The sequence below is a fragment of the Sorex araneus genome, chromosome X, assembly GCF_027595985.1.
Source record: "Sorex araneus isolate mSorAra2 chromosome X, mSorAra2.pri, whole genome shotgun sequence".
In the NCBI taxonomy this organism is placed as follows: domain Eukaryota; kingdom Metazoa; phylum Chordata; class Mammalia; order Eulipotyphla; family Soricidae; genus Sorex; species Sorex araneus.
In genome coordinates, this window is record NC_073313.1 from 24,156,307 (window position 1) to 24,165,252 (window position 8,946).

At 47.8% G+C, this 8,946-nt stretch overlaps 1 protein-coding gene across 1 annotated transcript in view; it reads right to left on the reverse strand.

The window, feature by feature from the left end:
• KLHL15 (kelch like family member 15) overlaps positions 1–8,653 on the reverse strand; it is a 53,600-nt gene extending 44,947 nt beyond the window's left edge. Inside the window, exon 1 of the mRNA XM_004612241.2 lies at positions 8,526–8,653. The gene's annotated coding sequence lies outside the window, so the exon portion shown is untranslated. The remainder of the gene's footprint in view (positions 1–8,525) is intronic.
• Positions 8,654–8,946: the final 293 nt, after the last annotated feature.

Here is an 8,946-nt window from a genome sequence, read left to right on the forward strand (position 1 = left end):
AGCGCAGTGTGCAAGTCTACAGACAGGCCACTTTCAATCCCGATTACTCTGCCCCCATCTGCGCCACTCCTCAAACAGCAGCAGCCAAACCAAAAACCAAACCCGGCCAGGCCAGTCGGAGCTGTGGCTCAGCATCTGCGAACACGCTTCTCCAACACGAGGCACTCGCCGGACTCCAGCCAGCGCCACCCAAAAAACAAAAATAATAGTAATAAAAATAATACGAATAAAATGAAAAAAAAAAACCACCTCCGATTGCCAAGAACCTGATAATCGTACTTTTCTTTTTCTGTTTAGTACCCTACGTGGCATTATTAGATGGTGGTAGCTTCTTTTCCTGTTTATTTAAAGGGGGGATTTCTTTCATGGCTCCAGTATCCACAGAACCTAGAACTGTTTGACACCTAAAACGCACTTAAGTATTTGTTGAATTATTCAATTATATGCCCACAGCCTTCCATGTTCTGTATCCATCTGCGATTAAAACGACAAAAACTCAAACCTCAGAGGCGAGATAAGATGCTAAAAGACAGTCCTCTTACTAAGCCGTGGGTTGACGACCGCTAAACGCCAGAGCCTGTTCAGTGAAACTGCCACTTCCACACCTGACCTGCTGCCTTTAATTTCTTTTTAACCTTAACCCACAACCCGCCACCATTACCAAAGTTGAGCAATCCACGCCCCGACAGACTGAAGCCATCCCAACACACAGCGGAAAAGCTTTGCCGAACACCACCTACAGGTATTCTTGGGACCCCACGCAAAATTAAAATGTAGCCCCACTGTTCAAAAACGGGGCACCAAAACAAGTTTTCTCCCTCTAATTTTCTAGTTAATAACTTTTAAAAAAATGACCATTAAATTTATTGGCATGATTATTCGTGCTCCCCTAGATGCCCAATTTCAGTCGTATACCAGATGACCCTCTTAGATCATCCATCCTTGGCTTAGACTCCAAGCCAGCCCTGTTCCAAGATCATGCCAGTCCTAAAAAGGTAACGGTAAATCTAAGGATCTACCTTGTGCGATTTTTCTTAGTCCACATAAAATTTCGAATTTTGAAAACGCGTTCTGTCTTTCAACTAGCAGCAACATACACCCGTAGCAAAAACCAACTACTTGCGCCTCTTCAAGGTTCTTAAAATGGCGTTATCACTGTTACTCCCCCTTTGCAACCGGCCGCCACCCCAATACACCACCCCCCAAACCAGCCACACACCCACCTCAAGGCCGCTGTACCAGCGGGAGTTTTCCTTGCTGAAATATAAGTGGCCGCCTTCGGGTCTTTACTCCCCGGCTCCCTCCGTGTCTCTCTCCGCTCATCGAGAAAATGGGCGCCAGGAAGTAAGCCAGTGCGCATGCGCAGGGCCGCCCACGCAAACCCATATGAAAGAAAAGGCGCGTTCCGGAAGTGTCTGCGAAATGGCGGGACTTTTGCTACATCTCATAAAGTTTCGAATTTTGAAAACCCATTCTGCCTTTCAACTAGCAGCAACATACACCTGTAGTAAAAACCAACTACTTGAGCCTCTTCAAGGTTCTTAAAATGGCGTTATCGCTGTTACTCTCTCCGTTGCAACCGGCCCCCACCCCAATAACCACCCCCCAAACTAGCCACACACCCACCTCAAGGCCGCTGTACCAGCGGGAGTTTTCCTTGCTGAAATATAAATGGCCGCCTTCGGTTCTTTACTCCCCGTCTGCCTCCGTCTCTCCGCTCTTCGATAAAATGGGCGCCAGGAAGTAAGCCAGTGCGCATGCGCAGTGCCGCCCACGCAAACTCATAGGAAAGAAAAGGCGCGTTCCGGAAGTGTCTGCGAAATGGCGGCACTTTTGCTACATCTCCCCGCCAAACCGATACAAAACGGCGGGCTCCGATGTAGCGCAGTGTGCAAGTCTACAGACAGGCCACTTTCAATCCCGATTACTCTGCCCCCATCTGCGCCACTCCTCAAACAGCAGCAGCCAAACCAAAAACCAAACCCAGCCCCGCCAGTCGGAGCTGTGGCTCAGCGTCTGCGAACACGCTTCTCCAACACGAGGCACTCGCCGGACTCCATCCAGCGCTACCCGAAAAAAAAAAATAGTAATAAATATAATACGAATAAAATGCAATAAAGAACCCTCCGGTTGCCAAGAACCTTATAATCCCTACTTTTCTTTTTCTGTTCAGTATCCTACATGGCATTATTAAATGGTAGTAGCTTACTTTCCTTTGCATATTTAAAGGGTGGTTTCCTTTCATCGACTGTGGTATCCCCATAACCTAGAACTGTTTGATACCTAATATGTACTTAAGTGTTTGTTGAATCATTCAATTATATCTCCATAGCCGCCTTTGTCCTGTAGTTCTCCGTTATTTAGGTGATGAAAACTCAAAACTTGGAGATGAGATACGATGTTCATCTAGCACTGTTACTAAGTTGAGGGTAGAGGACTGGTAGACACCAAAGTCTGTTCAATTGAATGTTCTACATCCTAAACTTGGCCCGCTGCCTTTAAATTCTTTTAACCCAAACCCACAGCCCGCCACCATTACCGAATTTGAGCAACCCACACTTCGAGAGACTGAAATCCCCCAGCGCACAGAGGAAGTTTTGCAGAATACAAGCTACAGGTATTCATGGGACACCACGCAAAATTAAAATGCAGGCACCACTATTCTAAAACAGGGAAGGGGGGCACTAAAACAAATTTTCTCTCTCATTTTCTATTGAATAACTTTTAATAAAAGTGACTATTAAATTTATTGTCTTGACTATTTATTTTCTCATAGATGCCCATTCCAATCTTATACCAGATGACCCTCTTATATCTCCGTGGACACCAAGCCAGCCCTGTTCCAAGATTTTAGCCCCAGATGACCCAAATCAAGGTAGAAAGGTTAAACCCTGAAATTCCCAGTAGAGCAGTGATTAACCAAAATGTTATCTTCAAGAGAAGATTAAATTCAATGTGTAAAACACTTTCCATAGGGCCAAAGTGGTAGTACAGCAGGAAGGACTTTTTGCCTTGCACGAAATGGACCTTGGATCCATACCTGGTATTCTATATTGTTTCCCGAACAATGCCAGGAGTTGAGTCCTGAGCCAGAACTAGAGGTAAACACTGAGCATTACCAGGTGTGATTTAAAAGCCAAAGAAATAATTAGAGCTGGGGTCGAAACAGTACAGGGGCTTTGGTGCTTGCCTTGCACGCTGCCAACCTGGGTTCGAGTGGCAACCCCACATAGGATCCCCGAGTTCCCCAGAAATGATCCAAGCTCTGCTGCCTGTGCTGATGCCAGTCCCTAAAAAGATATCGGTATATCTAGGGATCTATCATGTGCGATTTTTCTTAGTCAACATGAAATTTCGAATTTTGAAAAAGCGTTCTGCCGTTAAAGAGCAAAATACACCCATAGCAAAATACAACTACCCACGCCTCTTCAAAGTTCCTGAATTGGTGTCATCGCTGTTACTCTCCCCTTTGCAACTGCCCCACCCCAATAACCACCCCTTAAATCAGCCACACACTCACCTCAAGGCCGCTGTACCAGCGGGAAGTTTCCTTTGCCGAAACTATAAACGGCCGCCTTCGGGTCTTTACTCCCCGGCTCCCTCCGTGTCTCTCTCCACTCATCGAGAAAATGGGCGCCAGGAAGTAAGCCAGTGCGCATGCGCAGGGCCGCCCACGCAAACCCATACGAAAGAAAAGGCGCGTTCCGGAAGTGTCTGTGAAATGGCGGGACTTTTGCTACATCTCCCCGCCAAACCGATACAAAAAGGCGGGCTCCGATGTAGCGCAGTGTGCAAGTCTACAGACAGGCCACTTTCAATCCCGATTACTCTGCCCCCATCTGCGCCACTCCTCAAACAGCAGCAGCCAAACCAAAAATCAAACCCGGCCCCGCCAGTCGGAGCTGTGGCTCAGCGTCTGCGAACACTCTTCTCCAACACGAGGCACTCGCCGGACTCGAGCCAGCGCCACAGAATATAATAGTAGTAATAAAAATAAAACGGATAAAATGCAAAAAGCCCCACCGCGTGCCAAGAACCTGATAATCCCTACTTTTTCTTTTCTGTTTAGTATCCTATGTGGCATTATTAAATGGCAGTAGCTTCTTTTCCTGTTTATTTAAAGGGGAGATTTCCTTTCATGGCTCCAGTATCCACAGAACCTAGAACTGTTTGACACCTAAAACGCACTTAAGTATTTGTTGAATTATTCAATTATATGCCCACAGCCTTCCATGTTCTGTATCCATCTGCGATTAAAACGACAAAAACTCAAACCTCAGAGGCGAGATAAGATGCTCAAAGACAGTACTCTTACTAAGCCGTGGGTTGACGACCGCTAAACGCCAGAGCCTGTTCAGTGAAACTGCCACTTCCACACCTGACCTGCTGCCTTTAATTTCTTTTTAACCTTAACCCACAACCCGCCACCATTACCAAAGTTGAGCAATCCACGCTCCGACAGACTGAAGCCATCCCAACACACAGCGGAAAAGCTTTGCCGAACAACAGCTACAGGTATTCTTGGGACCCCACGCAAAATTAAAATGTAGCCCCACTGTTCAAAAACGGGGCACCAAAACAAGTTTTCTCCCTCTAATTTTCTAGTTAATAACTTCTTTTTAAAAAAATGACCATTAAATTTATTGGCATGACTATTCGTGCTCCCCTAGATGCCCAATTTCAGTCGTATACCAGATGACCCTCTTAGATCATCCATCCTTGGCTTAGACTCCAAGCCAGCCCTGTTCCAAGATCATGCCAGTCCTAAAAAGGTAACGGTAAATCTGAGGATCTACCTTGTGCGATTTTTCTTAGTCCACATAAAATTTCGAATTTTGAAAACGCGTTCTGTCTTTCAACTAGCAGCAACATACACCCGTAGCAAAAACCAACTACTTGCGCCTCTTCAAGGTTCTTAAAATGGCGTTATCACTGTTACTCCCGCTTTGCAACCGGCCGCCACCCCAATACACCACCCCCCAAACCAGTCACACACCCACCTCAAGGCCGCTGTACCAGCGGGAGTTTTCCTTGCTGAAATATAAGTGGCCGCCTTCGGGTCTTTACTCCCCGGCTCCCTCCGTGTCTCTCTCCGCTCATCAAGAAAATGGGCGCCAGGAAGTAAGCCAGTGCGCATGCGCAGGGCCGCCCACGCAAACCCATATGAAAGAAAAGGCGCGTTCCGGAAGTGTCTGCGAAATGGCGGGACTTTTGCTACATCTCATAAAGTTTCGAATTTTGAAAACGCATTCTGCCTTTCAACTAGCAGCAACATACACCTGTAGAAAAAACCAACTACTTGCGCCTTTTCAAGGTTCTTAAAATGGCGTTATCGCTGTTACTCTCCCCTTTGCAACCGGCCCCCACCCCAATAACCACCCCCCAAACTAGCCACACACCCACCTCAAGGCCGCTGTACCAGCGGGAGTTTTCCTTGCTGAAATATAAGTGGCCGCCTTCGGGTCTTTACTCCCCGTCTGCCTCCGTCTCTCTCCGCTCTTCGAGAAAATGGACGCCAGGAAGTAAGCCAGTGCGCATGCGCAGAGCCGCCCACGCAAACCCATACAAAAGAAAAGGCGCGTTCCGGAAGTGTCTGCGAAATGGCGGCACTTTTGCTACATCTCCCCGCCAAACCGATACAAAACGGCGGGCTCCGATGTAGCGCAGTGTGCAAGTCTACAGACAGGCCACTTTCAATCCCGATTACTCTGCTCTTATCTCCGCCACTCCTCAAACAGCAGCAGCCAAACCAAAAACCAAACCCGGCCCCACCAGTCGGAGCTGTGGCTCCGCGTCTGCGAACACGCTTCTCTAACACGAGGCACTCGCCGGACTCCAGCCAGCGCCACCGAATAAAATAAGAGTAATAAAAATTAAATGAATAAAGCGCAAAAAGCCGCACTGGGTGCCAAGAACCTGCTAATCCCTCGTTTTCTTTTTCTGTTTAGTATTCTATCTTGCATTATTAAATGGTGGCAACTTCTTTTCCTTAGCATATTTAAAGGGGGGTTTCCTTTCACTGACTATGCTATCCCCATAACCTAGAACTGTTTGATATCTAATACGCACTTAGGGAGTTTTTTTAATTCAATTATATGCCCACAGCCTTCCACGTTCTGTATCCGTCTGTGATTAACGTGATGAAAACTCAAACCTCAGATGCAAGATAAGATGGTCAAGGACAGTACTCTTAGTAAGCCGTGGGTTGGCTACCACTAGATACCAGAGCTTTTCCAGTGAAACTGCCACCTTCCACACTTGGTCCCGCTGCTTTTCATTTCTTGTCAACCCAAAGCCACCACCCGCTAGCATACCAAATGTGAGCAATCCGTGCTTGGATAGGGGCTCACGCCCTCCCAGCACCAGAAGGGAAGCCTTTGCAGAACACCAGCTACAAGCATTCGGGGTACCCCACGCAACCCGCACAAAATAAAACGCATGCCCCACTGTTCAAATGCGGGAGGGTGCGGGGGGCAGGTGGAACTAAAACAAGCAAGTTTTCTCCTTTAAAATTTGCTATTTAACAACTTCTAGGTAAAAAATGATCATTAAAATTATTGACATGACTATTCATGTTCCCCTCGAAATTGTCCAAATCTAGACTTATACCAGATGACCCCTCTAAATTCATCCCTACAAGCCTGTCAGCTCCGTTCTAGGATTTTAACCCCAGATAACCCAAATCAAGGTAAAGATGTCAAATCCTGAAATTCCCGATAGAACAGTTATTCGCCAATATTTTTTCTTGATTAAATTCAATGAGTAAAACCTCGCATAGGGCCAGAGCAATAAGACAGCAGGGAGGGCTTTTGCCTTGTAACAGTCAACCCGGGTTCAATCCTTGGCATCCCATATGGTCCCCTGAGCACCGCCAGGATGATTCCTGAGTGTAGCGCCAGGAATAACCCCTGAGTATTTCCCAGTGTGACCCAAAAAGCCAAAAATAAATTTTAAAAAATGAAAAGCTCTCAGACCAGGCTCTGACTTTTGCTAATTTAATCCTGCCTGTCTTATCTATCTTCTTTACAAAATAGAAAAGAGTAGGAAAGACAACTGGTACCAGATTATAAATTTAATAACCTATACCAGGAAAACTTCAGAAAACCATTTATTAAGCTAAAAATATTTTTAAATACTTGTCTTTCCTTTCACATGGGACCATCTTTTAAAACCAAACCATACATTTTTACTGCGGGAAGAATGGTTCCATGCTCATCTGCTAAATGTATGAATCAAAAATTGTCACAAAGTTCAATTTTTATACCTTAATAATTATTTTCTATTCTATTATTTATTATTTCATTATTTCCCCAAGTTCAACAGCATTAAAGAAGCCAACTGACATCATTCAAGACTAGAAACCTGGCTCTAAGTACGTAATATGTTGTAATAATTTAAAATGAGGATTAAACCACGTAAATATTACTTCATTATGAAAAAGTTGAAATTTCCTACTCATGTCTCTACTAAGAATTACAGAAATATGGATGCATGTCTCAGCTGTTCAAAAAACATTTTCAAATTAGTCTGTACAGATTTAGGCATCTTGTTCCCTAGATGTGGGGCGGGGAGGCATTAAAATGAGGGAATTGGTCTTCAAAGCATTTTCTAAATGATCAATTCAGCAGATTAACTCAGTAAAGTATCAATTAGGAGAATATTTAGAAAGTAGGAAATACAAGCTCAAATGTAATGTGTTAAACAAATATTCCGAGTTTGCGGTGGGTGTGGGGAGGGAGCCTTAAGCGGCCTAAAAAAACTGAAAAGCAAAGGAGTCCAGTAACGTAAAATTTGAATTAAAGAATACCGTTATTTAAATAAGCAGTTAGCAGTTCGGAGGAAGAAGGCCAAGCAACGTGCCTGTTCTCTCTCTAGCTGATCTCGAGCCTCTGGCTTCGCTATTCCACACTTATTCCGTAGACTTAAAATATAGGAATCAAAGAGGCAGCAACAGTTAGCCACGACAGCGTTAACCGCTCCGGCGGAGAGAATTGAAAAAGGCTCGCCTTGCGATTTCCCACCACTTTACCGCTCGAGATGATTTTCACGTATGACCTCATGTAGTCCTCACTCACTACCCGGGGATGTGGCTATTGCCGACCCGATCTCCGAGATCCGCCAGCCCCAGGCTCGCCGAGAGGGATTTTCTCGGGTACCCACCCGCCCGAGCACCGATCTTCCGCTTCCACGTTTTTTGATTCCCCGCATTTCGCAGCGGCGATTTCGGGGCATAAACAGCATTTGGGAAAGGGAAGGGACGGGTTCGGGGGGGAATAATCATGGTACCTGCAGCTAAGCGCTGCAAAAAATGGCTGAATTATGCTTCTTCCTCCCGCCGCCCCCCGCCCCGGCAAAAATTTCATCTCCAACAATCTAAGTGCACTCCGAGCAAAATTAGGTCCTGGCGTCAAGCGAGGGTTGCAGTCGGGTCTGGGGCAGCAAAGGCGGGCGAATCCGTGCCGGGCGCGGGGCCGCGGCCGGCTCCCGGGTGCCCGCAGGCCGGAGGGCCAGGGGCGGTTACGTACCTCGGGGGTCTGTCCAGCTCTAGTGGACGGCAGTCTGCATGGGGGACAGGCGGGCCGCCGGGCCGGGCGATGGGCGGGCGGGCGCCGGAACGGCAACTCCGCAGGCTTCCTCGGGTGTGAAGCTACTGGCGGCCGCTCCCGGGCCGCGCCGGGCAGCTGCGGCGAGGGGCGAGCGTCGGAGCCGGCGGGCCCCTCACAGCGGGTCCTGGGGAGAGAAGACAGCGCTGAGCCGCGAGCCGAGACAGCCGGGCGAGGCGGCGCGGCGTCGGGGCCCGGCCCGGCCTGGCAGACGCCGGGAGGCTGGCGGCGCCCGCGGCAGCTCCGCGCCGGGATACCTACTCCGACGGCGCGCGGGGGACAGGGCCGAGGGGGGCGCGGGCAGCGGCCAAAGCGCCGGCGCGGGCGGCGTCGACGACGGCGT